A 17500-nucleotide genomic window follows, 5' to 3' on the forward strand; every position below is an offset into this window, starting at 1 on the left:
TATCTTTTTCCTCTTTATTATGGCGGCCACGAAGTTAGGATAGGAAGGAGGAGGAAGAGGAGGAGGAGGAGGAGGAGGAGGAGGAGGAGGAGGAGGAGGAGGAGGAGGAGGAGGAGGAGGAACCAACAACGTGTGAAATAATGGTGTTTATCGGGATAGACGGAAGGAGTAAGGAAGGAAAGAAGGAAGGAAAGGAGGGAGGGAGGTAAGGAGGGGGAAAGGGAGGAAAGACTGGAGGTTTTAGAGACGTAGGACAGTAAGGGAGTGAAGGGAGACAAAGGGTGATAGGAGAAAAATGACGTAAAAAAAAATAAAGGAGGGAAGGAAGGGGGTAGGGAAAGAGGAAAAGTAGGAAAATAACCTTGTTTTTTTATTCTTTCTTTGTTGTTCCTTAAGTATAAGTGAGGTAAGTCTGTTAATATGTATATGAAATCTCTCTCTCTCTCTCTCTCTCTCTCTCTCTCTCTCTCTCTCTCTCTCTCTCTCTCTCTCTCTCTCTCTCTCTCTCTCTCTCTCTCTCTGTTTTTGTCCCCTGTATTGCTTTCTTCTTTGTCTTCGATTTCGTCTTCGTCTTTCTTTCCTTTTCTTTCTTTCTTTTTCTTTCTTTTTCTTCTCATTCTCCTTTCTTTTTCTTCTTCTTCTTCTTCATTATCTCTGTTTTTATCTTCATCATCATTTTCTCCCTCTTCCTTTCTTGTAACCCTGTGATTTCTTCCTCCTGTCTGAATCGCCGCCTAGCACTCCTCTTCCTAATATCAATATCCTTGCCTGCCTGTTTGTATTTATGCATGAATCACAATGAAACAGTAGCCCGTATTTTGAAACGTTCCGCTCTCTCACCACGACTATTTTCAAAGGCCACAAAGATGATTAGCTTGGCTGTCACTGGTGTTTCTCCCATTAATAATGTAGAAATCTTGTTTATCTATCACTAGAACCGTGAAAGCACCCTTAAAAACCAGAGTAACCTCAACTAGAGCCTTTTTGAATACAGTACAAGTGCGGCGCAGAAGTGTTTCAGCATATGGGTCACTCGTGTCGCACCATTGCAACACACGTCTTGTCAATGTCTGTAGGACTGTGCTTGAGAAGGATAACAGGGAGCAGGCAGGGAAATAAGCGCGCCTCTCCTTCACACACCAACAGAGGGGACACTGATTTATCCCCACACACACAAAGACGGTGGGAGTGATGAGTGTTGCGTGAGTGATGGCGTGATGGAGCAGCCTGATGTGAGTTAGCTGAAGAGTGAGAGAGGGACGGGCAAGGGGAAGTGAAGGTGAGTGTCATGCCCTGTACAGAGAATCGACCATACTCATAAATGCTTCCAGGCTTCATCCCAACTACTTCCAAAAGGCTCTGTTTGAAGTTGCATGAGTTTTGAAGGGTGTTTTTGCGATTGTAGTGCCAGATTAGCAAGGTTTCTTTATTATTTACGGGAGAAACACGCTTGAGAACCCGGTTAATCATCTCTGTGGCCTTTGAAAATAGTTGTGATGAGAGAGCGAAGCGTTTCAGAATACCGGTCAGTGACGAAGGAGTGCATATGGGATGAAATAAATACCTGTAAGACTAACATATTTATTACTCTGGTCTGTACGAGTATTTGTAATAATATTGTTTGCATGGTTACAAAAAGACAAGGGAGACTAGGAAGCTATTTTTTTTTCTCTCTCTCTCTCTCTCTCTCTCTCAACTACAGAACTAGTGAAAAGAATATATAGTACGAATGCAGTAATGTCTAAAAAGCTTGTGTGTGATTCGGGGGAAAAATACCCAGGCAGTAATAGGAGCTGAGGACATGAATTGCCTCTCAGGATGGACATTACGTCGGTGAATGGTTAAGAGCGTACTTCTGTCACCCGCAGCACACGACGTTCATGTTTGTACAGTTTGCAGGGGGAACTAGGAAGACGATGTGCTTGGAGGATGGCGAGGAAGAGAATAATAATAATTAACGAAAGGGGGAAAGGAAAAAGAGGAAGGAGTAGGAGGAATAATAACCAGCGTGAGTTTCATTTTGCTTTCTTGATGGGATACACGAGAAGGAGGTGGTGGTGCAAGAGGACGAAGGAAGGAGAAAAGAAGAACGGTAAATAATAACAGCTGGAACATCATTTGGCTCTCCTGATGGGATACGTGCTCAGAGCGAAGTGTTACCCATTACCAAGATCTCTTCTGTAGTTCGGCGGGACGGAGCGAAGGGCGATGACAACTCTCGACAAGGAGTGCACCCGGGGTCTTTGCCTGGGGGAGGAGGGGAGGGGAGGGGCGGCGTGAGTCTCTGAGGCGGCGTTGAGGTTCTGAAAAATCGAGTTCTCGCTGACCAACTGAGCCTCCAGGAATAGAGAGAAAGGCTGACCGTCTACGTATGCCTATGAAAGTAAGTAAGTGAATATGTTTAAAGAAAGAGAAAGAAAAAAAGGAAGAAAAAAAATAATAAATAAAGTATTGCCATATTAACCAGTGCTATAGGACAAGAACATGCTAAAAAGAGAACAGTAAAAAAAAAAAAAAGAAAAAGAAGCTTCCTTAACGTAAAGAAAAAAATAAATATCGTTTCGTCTTATTAACCGGTACTATAGGCCAAAAAATATATTAAAGAAAAGGGGAAAAGAAAGAAATATACAAAATTTGAAAAAAAAAAAAAAAAGCGTCCTCAGTGTAGCCCACGTAATTGTTGGTCTAGTTATTGAGTTCCATGCAATTACTACATCGTCTTTTGTGACTTGCGAGCCGAAAAGGTTAAAGAAAACGGTTGCTCCTTTCTCTTACTTCTTTTCCATTTTCTTTCTTTTCCTCCGTAACGTTTTCTTATTAGCATGCAGTGAGATATGCTTCTCCATTTTCTTTCTTTTCCTCCGTAACGTTTTCTTATTAGCATGCAGTGAGATATGCTTCTGTCTCAGTTATTTACTTATTTATTATTATTTCTTCCTCCAGCCGCTTGCAATGTTTCCATGAAAAAAAAAAGCGCGAGTAAATGTAGATATGTTTTATGGATCAGAGAGAGAGAGAGAGAGAGAGAATTTACCCTCTCCCGCAAAAAAAAAAATATCCCACAAAAAGCTTAAACAAAAATAATTTCGTAATACAGTTTCTACGACGGAACAGCAAGAATGTGAATGTGCTTTGTTGATGATGAGGAGGAGAAGGAGCAGGAGCAGGAGGAGAAGGGGGAGGATGAGTGATGGTAGCCATTACGATGAGTCTGGCTGTGTCGTCTAGTGGTGGTGACGCACATAAAGATTGGATTGAAAGAAATGTAAATAAAAATAGGAGTAAAGAAAAGCAGACTACCAAGAGAGAGAGAGAGAGAGAGAATGTGTGTGTGTGTGTGTGTTTGTGTGTGTGTGTAAAGCAATTTCGCGTCCTCTCTGCCTCCCTCTTTCCTAACTTAAAATAGATAAATAAATAGATAAAAACACGAAGATAAAATAAAAGAAAACGGTTACCCCAGCGCTAGTTTAATTAGTGCTGACGCGGCAATTACTTAGACCAATCAAGAAATGGTGTCCTATCTAAATGAAGCATCGGACTGCCGCCTAAATAGACCATTACTGCGCAGCCGCCACGCCTTGCTGCCCCCATCGCGGGGGAAGGTAATAGTAAAATTTTCGGATTAAATGTAATTAAACTCACGTATGAATTAAGCCCCGGAATGGTGACCCCGATAGCGTGTCTCGTGAATTAATTGAGTAAACTCGTCACGGCGGCATTAGCGGCGGTAAAGAGGCGTGAGGCGGCGGCCGTGACCCCGATGCATTTTTTTTTTTTTTTTCTCATTACGTGTTAAAAAAATAAAAAGAAGAAGAAGAAGAAAGAAACCTTGACTGCAAAACAAAAGCTAAGTTTAAATAATCTCACCCCAGTACACCTGTTTTTTTTTTTTTTTTTTTTTCAAATTTGTATTTGTATCTCATTTCCTTCTAAATCACTTGTATTTGTTAATGCTTTGTTCTCTTTTCAGTACTGTTTTCAAAAGCCACTTAGAGCACTGGTCGTGTTCTCATGGGTGTTCTTCCTGCTGAGGACACAGAATCCTTGTTAAACTCTCATTGCAGTCACGGTCTCGGGACCTCGAGATTGCATCACCGTAGTCTGGTAACACACCTGTCAACACTGTGTCCGAAAACCGTGCTCGCGTTATGCTAATGGAACCCTAATCACTATTGTTTATATATACAGGCAGCAATGATGAACACAGCTAAGTATCGTCCATTTTAAAGTTTCAGATAATAAGATAAATGCTGGTTGTACGTTTCCTTAATAGTGATGAGTTTATTCCGAAGACGTATACTCATGCACGGTGTTGGACAGGCTGTGGAGATCATCTAGGCCTGATCGGCGAAGTGTTGGAACTTTTCTTTCCTTGAGTGTTCTGCCAGGGGTTCGATCCTCAGTGAAAGCTTCTCCTGGGTAATTTTGTCCCGTCTTCAAATCAGTGTCCTCAGTGTTCCGAATCCTGGCCACTGTCCGAGGTTAGGAAGGGCATCCACTCAGGGTTACGGTTCTCAAGTGCAAAAACCACTGTCCTTCCGTAGTAAGAGGCGCATTTCTGACCCTAATAGATAAGAAAATCACACAAAAAAAAATAAAAGCATAAAATATATACATAGCCAGTGAATGAGTGACTAGACATGCTTCCGTACACACACACGCACGCACCACACCACACCCACGCACGCACTCACGCACGCAATTTATTATAATCCTCCATTGATGTCCAGAATAAAATCAAACTGATGTTCTGTTAATGTTGATATGGCGAAGCAAGGCATTACATCAAAGCAAGATGAATTTATTGAAGATCTTAATGAATTCCAGTACCTGTAATGAATTGCATATTGGTTCTGCTGCTGGTGCTGCTGCTGTTGCTGCACCAAAGTACTCTTGCACGTTATTTATATTCCAGTTACTGAAATAAGAATGAAATGTGTGATCGAAGAAAAAACAACAATGATAGTAATAAGAATAACGGTAATAGTTTCCTGCCTGGTGTCTTCATCTGGTTGTATTATTGTTTATTTATCTGTTTACTTTATTTTGTTAGAACACGTAGGATGTACAATATGAGCTAGTTTGCTTCATAAATTTAAGGTTTTGATGATGGCAGCAGTAGTAAATAGTAGTTAGTAGTGGTGGTAGTGATAATGGTGTTGGTAATAATAATAATAATAATAATAATAATAATAATAATAATAATAATAATAATCGCGATAATAGTCGTGCCGTGCAGCAGAGCGTTGGCGGGAACACTCGGCTATTTACGGCTGGTGGCAGCAAAACGCCTGAAAATGCAGATAAGCCATAATGAAGGCATAATGTAAACGGCAGTGCATTTGGGCCCACACTGGCTGGAGGCACGAACCCCCGCCACCACCACCACCACCACCACCACCTTCACGCCTTGGTATAATTGTCTAATGGAGACAGACAGACAATCAGACAGACAGCGACAGACAAACAGAACGACAGACATACTTAAACGGCTCACCAGACACAAAGAGAGAAAAAAAGAAAGAACAGAAGAGAGAAAAACAAAACAGACTGAAAATGATCAACAGAGAGAGAGAGAGAGAGAGAGAGAGAGAGAGAGAGAGAGAGAGAGAGAGAGGAATATTTAGTCTCCCATCATGCGTGGAATCAAGTTAAGTGCATTTCATTCAATATTGCCTAATTGTAAACCTATGATGTATAATTGTATGATCTAGGATGTTAATTTTCCACTATCAATATTTTTATTATTTATTTTTTTATTTTTTTATTTTTTTTTTTTTTTACCATTTCTTTGGAGGACACTGAAATTCATTACTAGCCCCGAAGGAAGCGTCACTTTGCAGCTTCTATTTGTTTTTTGTTTTTTGTTTTTTTCCCGCGCTTTACGAGTAAGACGCATATTAAACATTTTCTTCTCTCATTAGCACGATTTTCAAAGACCGATGGGTGATTAGTCGAATTTTTGTCTATCTTATGATGCTCTATTTATTCTATTTTTATTTACCACAACAATCACGAAAACAGCCTTGAAAACTCTTATAACTTCCACTACAGCATGTTGCAAGTGGAGTTACAGCGCAGAAACACTCAGACTTCTTATTATATAGTATGTCTGTAGATATTGTCATAATTTACGCAAGTCTCTCTCTCTCTCTCTCTCTCTCTCTCTCTCTCTCTCTCTCTCTCTCTCTCTCTCTCTCTCTCTCTCTCTCTCTCTCTCTCTCTCTCTCTCTCTCTCTCGTAACTTACAACTAACACTAAAAAATACAACCCGCACGTGAAATACGCCTCCAAGGAAGACAAATCGCCTCAGAGAGAGAGAGAGAGAGAGAGAGAGAGAGAGAGAGAGAGAGAGAGAGAGAGCGAGAGAGAGAGAGAGAGAGAGAGCCACCACCAACTTCGTGTCGCTTATAAAAAGTTTCAAGTGTTACAGGATCTTTGGGTGTATGTCTGTCCGTCTGTTTAGCACCAATGTCCACCAAACTATGTGTAGAAGCGCACTACTACTAATTCATCACAGACTCACGCGGGACCACACACACACACACACACACACACACACACACACACACACACACAACACACACACACACACACACACACACACACACACACACACACACACACACACACACACACACACACTATGTACATCTTTACAACATAATTATTCATACTTAGGCAAATATTCGCTTTTGTTCATACATGAAAATACATACGAGAAAATAATGACAAAAAAAAAAATCTCGTCAAAAAAAATAAATAAATAAATTGTACTCATTAAGGAAGAAACTTATGAAATGAGTGTTAATTTTCAGTGGAGCAAGTAAGTCTGCAACTGTAACCTTGAGAGTAAGGATGACGAGGGAAAAATGAAAGTGAAAAGAACGAACAAAAAAAAAAATATATATCTGCTTATGAAGAAGTCGGCACATGTATATTCTTGCACTGCTACTGAAAAAAAAAAAAAAGATTGAAACATTTGTATAACTTGTAATATTAGTACAATATTTTTAGCATGGTTGTATTGCAGTGTAGTCAGACATGCTAGTTCTTTATCAATGAAATATATCAATTAATTGTTATAGTTTTCAATACTCATACTTTCTGACCGGAGTAATCTATGTAATTAAAATTAATAGAGTCTAGTAGTAGTAGTAGTTGTAGTAAGAGTAGTAGTAGTAGTAATCGAAGTATTAGTAGTTCAAATTCACACATTTATTGCCACAAACAAACAGAATAAAAGTAACAAACACACATAAAAGAGGAAAGGCCGCAGTCTACCGAGGCGAGACTCCTTGGTAGACAGAATAGCAGAACGATGCTTATAAATATGTTGTGTAGTATTTCCACAACTTTGAACAGGCGGTAGTAGAGGTTGTGGGGGCTTTCTAAGGTGTTTTTAAGACTGCAGTGATAGTTTCAGGCAATGTATTCTGTAGTGTCAACAGGAACTACATTAATTATCTTGAGAGAAAGGGTTAAAAAATCTGGTTAGTTTGATAAGTTTACTGGAGATTCCTTACATTCAGTACTATGAGAATTCGAAATATTTGATTCATATTCTTGCATTTACTTGATGGAGCTGCAAGTATCACAGTCATTCGTGTACTTGACTTGTTTCATGTTCGTTTCAGTGTCATGAGTGATTGCGAATGTCGCATGCCATGTTTTCAAATTATAAACTTTTTAAAACCATGCAAGTTCATTCTGATAAATTTCCTCCTCTTTGTGTGCATTACCAAGAGGAAAAGCCCATAAGAACCAGACCAATCGTCTCTGCGTGGTTTGAAAATTGTCCTGTCGAGAGAGAGTATAAAATTACTGGCCCTTATCACGTAATTCAAGCCCGGATAGCTCAGTCGGTAGAGCATTAGGCTTTTAACCTAAGGGTCCAGGGTTCAAGTCCCTGTTCGGGCGAGCATAAAAGTGAGATAATTATTTTGCGTGTGAAGGGAAGGCACAAAAGTGAAGCAGAGAAGAGGTACTAGTAAGACAAAACAATAATAAAAGAAAAAGCTTGCAAAATGATTAGCCACCGTTTTTTTGGGTGCGCTGGATGTTTGTTTTTCTTCGTTTCGTCTCTTTTTACTGTCCGACTGACGTCCTTCCTTCAAGTCAGGGAATCGTGGAGGAGTGTGTCTTGCTGTGTGAGTAAGAGCGAGGTGATGGTCAGAACACAAAGCTGTAACACGCATGTCTGGAAAACAGATATAATAAGGTTACACAGAATGCCTCAAGGAATACACACAGAGGTGGCAGCAGCGAAGAGGTGATGGAACTAATTCATCGCTGTCCGCTCGTGACGCACGCCGCTTTCACGCAAGACAGCCCAGCAGACCCGCAGCGGAGAGCGATGAACCTACCCCATCACTTCTTAACCCTCTGACTGCTATTTGGTACATTTTTCCCTAATTACTAGTCGCACTGAGACATCTTTACTTGTTGTATAGCCACCTGCAGTCTATAAAGTGAGTAGAAATTGCAAAATCTATTCTTTCAATCCGCTACTTTCTTGTATATGCTTATAAATATTTCATGCATTACTTCTGGTGGTGGTGTTTCGTATCTAATTGAAAGGGTTAAGAAGCCCAGCACCTGCATCTGCACCTCTCCGCTGCTGGCGTCTCAGTGTGTATTCCTTGAGGCATTCTGTGTAAGCTTATTATACCCGTCTTCCAGAAATGTATGCCACATCAGTGTGTTCTAACCATCACCTCGCTCCTACTCACACAGCAAGGCACACTCCTCCACGACACCCTGACGTGAAGGAAGGACGTAAGCCAGTCAATATATAAAAGAAATAACCGAACTAACGCAGAAAAAAAAAAAAAAGAAAAACAAGCCCTCCAGTGCACCCGAAAGAAGTTGGTTAAACATTTTAGTTTTTTTTTTTTTTATTTATTTACTGATTTATTTTTAATTTTTTTTTTTTTTACTGACATTTCTCGAGAGATTAGCAAATTAACGTATTTTTCTTTTCTACTTCATTTTTGTGCCTTTACCCTTCACACTCAAAATAATTACCTCACTACTGTGCTCGCCCGAACAGGGACTTGAACCCTGGACCCTTAGGTTAAAAGCCTAATGCTCTACCGACTGAGCTATCCGGGCTTGATGTAGAGTGGTGATAAGGATCCATATATATTTAAACATTTTCTCTCGCCAGGACTATTTCCATACTCCGCGGAGACGATTAGTCAAGTTCTTACGGGTTTTGCACGCATCAGAACCTTCTTTTAATTTAAGCACGCGTAAACGGTCTCGAAGGGAATATCGTATATACGCATCTGTAAACATTATATGTGCGTTTTTAAGCGAGCTAATAGAGCAGAGACGCATCAAAAACGTACTGATAGATATTTACGCATCTATAAACGTCATATGCGCGTTTTTGAGGGAGCTAATAGAGCAGAAACGCATCAAAAACGTACTGATAGGTATTTACGCATCTATAAATGTCATAAGCGCGTTTTTAAGCGGGCCAATAGAGCAAAGACGCGTCAAAAATGTGCTGATAGGATATATATGCATCAAAAAATATCATAAACGCATCTACAAACGTGCCAAGAGAACAGAGACGCATCAGAAACATGCAGGTAGGGTATAAATGCATCAGTAAATGTCATATACGCGGCAGTAAACGCCAAAAAGCTTGTAAACGTTTCCGAAGGTTGTGTACTCATGGGAAACCGTCGTGTGTGCATTCGTAAACACGCCAGACATTCGTAAACTTGCTCTTAAGACATCCCTGAACATTTCATTTTGTATCTAATGTAGATTTTCCAGAGAGAGAGAGAGAGAGAGAGAGAGAGAGAGAGAGCACCATTCAGCCAGCCTGCCAACAAGAGCGGGAGGGGAGAAGCGGGCTATCCCAGGGGGGGCGTGCATCACAATTTATATGTGCAGGGAAGAAAAAAAAAAGAAAAAAAAACAGAGGAGAAAGAACACAAAAAAAAAAGAATAGGGAGCCGCACATGTTCCATAAATAGTCATCAAGAGAGCGATCTCGTCAGCGCGAGGAAAAACGTTTAAATATGTGCGAGAGGGAGAGGAAAGAGCAAGTGATGGAGGAGGAGGCGGAGGAGAAAGTAGAGAGAGAGAGGAGAGGAGTGATGGAACAGTATGCGAGAGAAAAATGGTTTATAGGCGATGGAAGAGTAGAGAGAGAGAGAAAGAGAGAGAGAGAAAGAGAGGGGGGATATAGATGGGGATGAAAGAGATGTTTGAAAGAGGATGGAAAGAGTAATTAGTAGCAAGAAAAGAAGATGGGAGAGAAAGAGTGTAAGTGATGATAGGAAGTTAGGAATAGTTGAAGACGAAACACACAAAGAGAAGAGGTGAATAAAAAGTGAGTGTGTGTGTGTGTGTGTGTGTGTGTGTGTGTGTGTGTGTGTGTGCAGAGATAAATGCGTAATAAGGATGCAACAGAGGGAAAGCGCTAAGAAATTTAAAGAATAAAAATTAGAAGTGAAAAAAGGAGTGATTAAAAAGAAAAAAGAAAATTCTCACACACACACACACACACCAATTACCTCATCAGCGTAAAACTACATCGCTGTACAAGTTTGCAGTCTTTGTTCTCTCCCCTCAGCCAAGCAAGGGAACAAGATGCAGGAGGAAATAAAATGGAAGCTTAACACACCCCACCGGATTGCTGTTACCTCGGTGCGGCGAACCCCGAAGCTTCTCAAGTGGTTCAGGTGGTCCGCGGGAATCGGTTCAGATTACTCGTATTTCATCTTCCTTACAGACAACCTTGGCGATCCCGCTGGCGAGTCGTAGTGCTTTTTTTTTTTTTTTTTTATTCTTTTTAACAAGTATTATTATAGAAATCTGAGCGGAATTGGTCGTGGAATAATTTCTTTTTCTTTCTTTCTTTCATTCGTTCTTTCTTTCTAGTTGAAGCTACACAGGTTTTTGAAGATTTTTTTTTTACGTGTAGTGACGGAATAACAAGATTCGTATATTATGTAAAGGAGAAAGTCTTGAAAACCCAGCTAATCATCTATGTGACCTTTGAAAACAATCGTGGCGAGAGAGCAAAAGCGTTTCAGAATGGGTTTCAGTAATGTTGGTAATTTATACAGTGGCTGACCGCCCTGGTTACGATTCTACGGGGCCCGGTTCGAATCCAGGCTGGGGCTCTCCGCACTTACCCCAACTGCGCCCCAAACTGTTCGTCCTTTCTTCAGGCTGCTCGGTAAATGGATACCTGGGGAAGCCTAGGGAAGGTAAACTGAGGGAACCCGAGTGTCAGCGTGGCCAGTGAGATGGAGATGAGAATCGAGGCTTTGAAACACTTAATAAAACACTTGAAACACTTGAAACACCCACGCACAGCTATAGTGAGTGTCCATTCTTGGCTTCATTTATTCGAAACTGACTCATTCATCTTGTTCGTCTTGGTAGTTCTATATGTAAAGGTTTGAATTGAGTTTGTGTGATTTTTGTAGCTGTCCTGTTTGTATTGCTCTCTCTCTCTCTCTCTCTCTCTCTCTCTCTCTCTCTCTCTCTCTCTCTCATAACCGTATCTTTGTGTCTCCGGAGAATTACCGATAGTCTCCGGAATTAATCTGTTTAATGTGTCACCTTCTTCATTTCTTCCCAGTCAGGTCCCCTAAGTCGCCGCATTGAGTCATCGCTGCGTGGTGTCCCTTCGTCCATTTCAGCTTCGTGGTCATTCCGTATTTCACAGTCCCTCTATATCATTGTGCCGAGAACGATTTTTCCTTCCTTTATTCACTTCCGCCTCGGCATCACCATCATCCCTGTTCCTCCGCGTAACTTTTTTGTTGTTATCCTTACTCGTTTGACCCACACTTTCGCCTCCTCTTCATCATCATCACCACCAGTAAGCACAGTAGTAGTAGTAGTAGTAGTAGTAGTAGTAGTAGTAGTAGTAGTAGTATGTTGTAAAAAGCTAGTATACCAATAAATGTGAAGACGAGAAACAAAACAAACCAATAACCAATAAAATCGTTGAAACAGAGGAAGGAAGAACTGACAGGAGAGAAAGAGAAAGAGAGGAAAGTGATACGGAATGATAATAGAAACAGCAGAAGAAAGAAGGAAACAGAGAGACAGGGGAAGGAGGAGGAAGAAAGAGGAAGAGGAGGAGGAGGAGAGAACGATGCAAGATTAACCTTTAGCTGTCAAGACTAATAAACTAAATCTTTTCATCCTCACAAATATCAGAAAAAAAAGGAGGAGGAGGAAGGTGAAGAAGGGGAAAGGAGGAAGAGGAGCAGGTGCTGTAATGAAGGAGGAGTGGGGAGAGGAGGAAGAGGGGAGGAGTGATGGATGTAGAGAGAGAGAGAGAGAGAGAGAGAGAGAGAGAGAGAGCAGGTGGTGAGGGATACAGGAAAGTTATGTGAGTCACGATTGCTGACCTAACCTGTCTTTCTCCCCCCTTCCTCCTCCCTCCTCCTCCTCCTCCTCGATGCCCCTCTCTCCGTAATCTTTCTCCATCCTCTCCTTTTACCCCATTTTCTCTCTTTCTCTCTTCCTCTCCCTCTCCCTGGTAAAGACGTGGTCAAATTGGTGGCAGTCAACGCAGCGTGAACCACAGCCTCCGTGACCTGACTTTCTCTCTCTCTCTCTCTCTCTCTCTCTCTCTCTCTCTCTCTCTCTCTCTCTCTCTCTCTCTCTCTCTCTCTCTCTCTCTCTCTCTCTCTGAGCTAACGGATCAAAAACCAAAAACGAATACGAGATAGTATTGTAGATGGAGAGAGAGAGAGAGAGAGAGAGAGAGAGAGAGAGAGAGAGAGACGACCTTTCTTAACCCTCATATTGAAGATGAGTAATAGAGGTCAAAGTTTCTAATTATCACTGGGGGGGGGGAGAAAATATTATTGCCTTATTTTTCCTCGTAATTTTGTCTGTATCTGTTTATTTATTTCTTTACTTTTATTTATTTCCTCTACATGTGATTCAGTTATCTATAAGTTTGTCTGTCCATACCACTCTACATTCCTCTCTCTCTCTCTCTCTCTCTCTCTCTCTCTCTCTCTCTCTCTCTCTCTCTGGTAATGTGTTTGAATATGTTTTTGTATCAGTCGTTATAGTAGCTAATGTGTTTTGTTTGTTTGTTTGTTTGTTTGTTTGTTTTTTTCAATCTCTCCGTCTTTCTTTATCTTTTTTTTATCTTCTTATTCTGTCCTTTTTTTCCGTTTTTATTAGTCTATTTTTTACCTGTTTATCTTTTTATCAATATGTCTCTGTAGGTGTTGTTATGATTCTCTCTCTCTCTCTCTCTCTCTCTCTCTCTCTCTCTCTCTCTCTCCTCTCTCTCTCTCTCTCTCTCTCTCTCTCCTCTCTCTCTCTCTCTCTCTCTCTCTCTCTCTCGTAACTTACATTATATATTAGACATAATAATTCCTGCATGAAGAATAATTCTAGTAAAGAAGAATGAGAAGAGAGAGAGAGAGAGAGAGAGAGAGAGAGAGAGAGAGAGAGAGAGAGAGAGAGAGAGAGAGAGAGAGAGTAGAAATTATAGCTCTACTTCACATATTTTACATAATGAACATTAATACCATCTTGAGTGTGTGTGTGTGTGTGTGTGTGTGTGTGTGTGTGTGTGTGTGTGTGTGTGTTACATAAGATATATATGTACTACGCGTTTTCCTCTAATATTTAAATGAGGTAAGATGAAGGAGTGTGGTTTTGGGGCCCCAGAGCGAGGAGGAGGACGTGACGGGAAAGACTGTACTCTCTCTCTCTCTCTCTCTCTCTCTCTCTCTCTCTCTCTCTCTCTCTCTCTCTCTCTCTCTCTCTCGCTTTCGGTCTCAAAAACAATGTAATTAAGAGAGAGAGAGAGAGAGAGAGAGAGAGAGAGAGAGAGAGAGACATACGAGAAACCGGCAGACTGACAACAATAAGTACATACATACATACATACATACATACATACATACATACATACATACATACATACACACACATGAGACAGACAGGCAGACAAGCAGGAACAGATGCAAACACACACACAAACAGATACACCCGCGAACAGAAGAAGCAACACACACACACACACACACACACACACACACAATAAATTTAGATGATGATGAGGGTCGACCATCACCACCATCACCATCACCTCCACCACCATCACCACCACCTCGTTAGCAGGGAAGCCTCACTTACATACTCCACTTTTTCGAGGCTACGCAGTTCGCCCGCATTAAGTCGTTGGGTTGTCCGCTGACTGGGAGGTGAATCTGCTTGACGCCCCTTGGCCCCAGTGGCACTCCGGTGTTCTCTCCTGTGGGTGGTGTACGTATTGTGTGCGTATCATTCTTATTGCGCTACGGTCAATATTCTCGAGGGTTTCAGCGCCTTGTCTCGATTATTTGTTTCAGGCTTTCGTCGCTTCCTCTCTCCTATTTCCCGTATTCGGAAGCGCTTTGATCCCTCACCACGATTATTTTCTAAGGCCACAGAGATGATTAGCCGGGTTCTGAATCCCGCCATCGCTACCCTCAGTCCTCGCCTCTCAAACAAGCCAGCCATTCGTCGCAAACAGCATTAATTGAAGCTACATGGTTTCACTGTACATACACACCTTGTTTCTTTTTTGCTTTGCCATTGTTCGGGGAGGACTGGCAATCCCTTTGTGGCCTGACCATGCATCGCTTCCCCACAGATTCAAGGAACAGGCAAACACTTTACTTTACTTTACTGAGGACAACGCTAGACAGCAGGTGAAAACAGGTAGTAACATGTGGCACTGCTGTTTGACACACTTTTCCTTAATTACTAACCTCTCTGAGACGTCCTTTCTTGTCCTACAGCCATCTCGAAACATTGCACTGCCTAGAAGTTGCATGATCTATTTTTCTTTATCCCCTTCTGTCTTGTAGATCTATCACTTATTATCGATTTGCTTTATTCGGACTAACAATAAAATGTGTCACCGCTCTTGCTGTAAACTCGTATTTTTAACGTTTGCCATAAGAACATAAGAAAATAAGGGAATTGTTATACGCCACTCAGAAAAAAAAAACATCCTTACGAACTGGTCTTCAGGAATATGAGGGTGTGATTGAGAGAGAGAGAGAGAGAGAGAGAGAGAGAGAGAGAGAGAGAGAGAGGTTTGGGTCACTAAGAGAGGGAAGATGAATGGACATTTTCGCTTTGGTCATTACCTCCCCTCTTCCCGCCTTGTTTCTTCTCCCCTCTCCCTCTCCCTCATCACAATTTCCCCTCCTCCTCCCCTCCCCACTCTCACATGCTCCCCCCATCTCTTCCCTTACCCATCTCCTCCCATCTTATTTTCTTTACATGTTCCTCTTTCTCCTTCTTTCTCTCTTTTTTCTTCCTCTCCTTCTCCGTTACTCTCTCCCTCCCTCTTCCTCTCCTTCCTTTTCCTCTTCTCATTTTCACTTTTTTTTTATCCCCTTATCTCCTCTCCCCTTCACTACTTTTCTGCCTCCATATCTTCACCTTCCCCTCCTCTCACCTCACCTCCCCTCACGTCTCCTTCTCACCCTGTCCCCTTACTCTACCTTCCCTTCTCTTCCTACCATTACTTTCCTCTCCTCCCTCTTCTCCACGTCAATATCTTCTCGTATTCTCACCATCTTCCCTTCTTCCGTTTTCTTTTCTTCCCTTTCCCTTCTCCCTAACTTTTTTTTTCTTTTTTTCATTTCCCTTTCCTGCTTCTCTCCTTGCTTCCCAACCTTTCGCCTCCTCTCTCTCTCTCTCTCTCTCTCTCTCTCTCTCTCTCTCTCTCTCTCTCTCTCTCTCTCTCTCTCTCTCTCTCTCTCTCTCTCTCTCTCTCTCTCCTCTCTCTCTCTCTCTCTCTTTAACTCGAGGACCGCCTCTTTGTGGTTTCCCAAATTTGTTGAATGATTAAAGATGATTCCCCTTGTAATTTAACTTGGTGGTGGGTGATGGTGGTGGTGGTGGTGGTGATAGGAAGGAGGAGGAAAGTAGGAAAAAAAGTCCTCGGTTTTCCTTATTTTGTCATTTCTGAAGAGCTTTGGATGTAAGGCTTGTCATAATTTGAATTTCGTGCTTTACAGTGGTTTCTTCTTGGCTAAGTTTGAAATGTGTAGAATCTAGTGTTATTCATTATCACTATCATGTCTGCGGTGGTGATTGTGGTGGTATAAAAGACGAGGGCTGGCTGGTGTTGATGGTGATGGTGATGGTGGTGGTGGTGGTACAGAAGAGGAGCGCTGGTTGATGCTGCTCATGATGATGTTGGTGTTACACTCGACTTCTCACCATGAAACAGTGTACCGCGTTACCACTCCCTCATGTGCAGCTCAGAGTCAGTCTTGTGTCTTGTGTTTGCATCCCAGAGAGCTCTTCTCTGTATGGCCGGGAGATTGTGGCGCTGACTCTCCCTTCAGTTCTTCCAGCCCTCCCAACTCTTGCTCTCCTTTCAATAATAGACTTAGGAGTTTGGTGTGTGTGTGTGTGTGTGTGTGTGTGTGTGTGTGTGTGTGTGTGTGTATAGACAGACAGACGGGCAAAGTTGATCGACTAGTTGTTTAAGTAAATCAATTTGTACCGAGTTTCCATTGCGTGGCGGCTCAATAAATGGTCCAATCAGAGGGAGATTAGGTCATGAAGAAGTGGCCAATCACGAAGGATTCTGGGGCTCGCGGCGACCAATGAGGTGAGGCGAATGATGCCACGAGAGAGAGAGAGAGAGAGAGAGAGAGAGAGAGAGAGAGAGAGAGAGAGAGAGAGAGAGAGAGAGAGAATATCTTCATGTGTGCACAGAAAACGGAAGCGTGACGTCACATGGTATATTTAAAGGCAGACTCAAGTGAAACTGTGTTCTTCCAAATTACTATTTGCATCGTTTCCTTTCTAAACTATATACGATAAACTGAATGGTACATGTGTAGTATAAACACACACACATACACACACACACACACACACACACACACACACACACATTGCAGAAGATTAACAGTCTATGAAAAGACGAGAAATTTCCATTGTTTAGTGACATCACTGTGGGGTCACTGTTCACACTGGCATGGCACAACATGGCAGGCGTCTGTTACATTGTTTTTTAACCATGTGTGGCTACTCCTTACTGTTATTACGACCCTCGTATCCACCTCGCCAACCACTAATCTCTCCATCTAACCATCTGCTTCGAATACCATCTCGACCACACCGCGGCTGTATCATAAGGACGAAGCTTTAGAAACACGTCTTGACTCGCGTCTCGATCGAGCTAACCGATCTGACGACTGACTTCTGCCTCCACATTTCTTCACTCACTCGCTTCTCGCAGTTTGAACCATCATCCTTCTTGCTGCCTGGATTCGGTAACATCGACGTGAGTTAGAGGACGTGACGAACACACACACACACACACGTACACTCACACTCTTCATTACGTACACGCCTGAGCTACTTATATTTGTGTTGTATTTTGGGTATATATTTGTTTTCCTTTATTACTTATTATTTGGTACATGTTACATTCACTTTGTTGCTTATTAACTTGTATATGTTTCGTCACCTT

At 41.9% G+C, this 17500-nt stretch overlaps 2 long non-coding RNA genes and 2 other non-coding genes across 4 annotated transcripts in view; 3 read left to right on the forward strand and 1 right to left on the reverse strand.

The window, feature by feature from the left end:
• The window catches only part of LOC135108387 (uncharacterized), a 15934-nt gene extending 11132 nt beyond the window's left edge, over positions 1-4802 (forward strand). Inside the window, exon 3 of the long non-coding RNA XR_010272244.1 lies at positions 3971-4802. This is a non-coding gene — a long non-coding RNA (uncharacterized LOC135108387). The remainder of the gene's footprint in view (positions 1-3970) is intronic.
• Positions 4803-7847: 3045 nt separating this feature from the next.
• Positions 7848-7920, forward strand: Trnak-uuu (transfer RNA lysine (anticodon UUU)). The gene has a single exon. It is a non-coding gene; the product is annotated as a tRNA-Lys (tRNA).
• Positions 7921-9041: 1121 nt separating this feature from the next.
• Positions 9042-9114, reverse strand: Trnak-uuu (transfer RNA lysine (anticodon UUU)). Its single transcript has one exon. It is a non-coding gene; the product is annotated as a tRNA-Lys (tRNA).
• An 8065-nt stretch (positions 9115-17179) lies between these two features.
• The window catches only part of LOC135108386 (uncharacterized), a 7901-nt gene continuing 7580 nt past the window's right edge, over positions 17180-17500 (forward strand). The window contains exon 1 of the long non-coding RNA XR_010272243.1: positions 17180-17311. This is a non-coding gene — a long non-coding RNA (uncharacterized LOC135108386). The remainder of the gene's footprint in view (positions 17312-17500) is intronic.

The sequence above is a fragment of the Scylla paramamosain genome, chromosome 17 (assembly GCF_035594125.1).
Source record: "Scylla paramamosain isolate STU-SP2022 chromosome 17, ASM3559412v1, whole genome shotgun sequence".
NCBI lineage: Eukaryota > Metazoa > Arthropoda > Malacostraca > Decapoda > Portunidae > Scylla > Scylla paramamosain.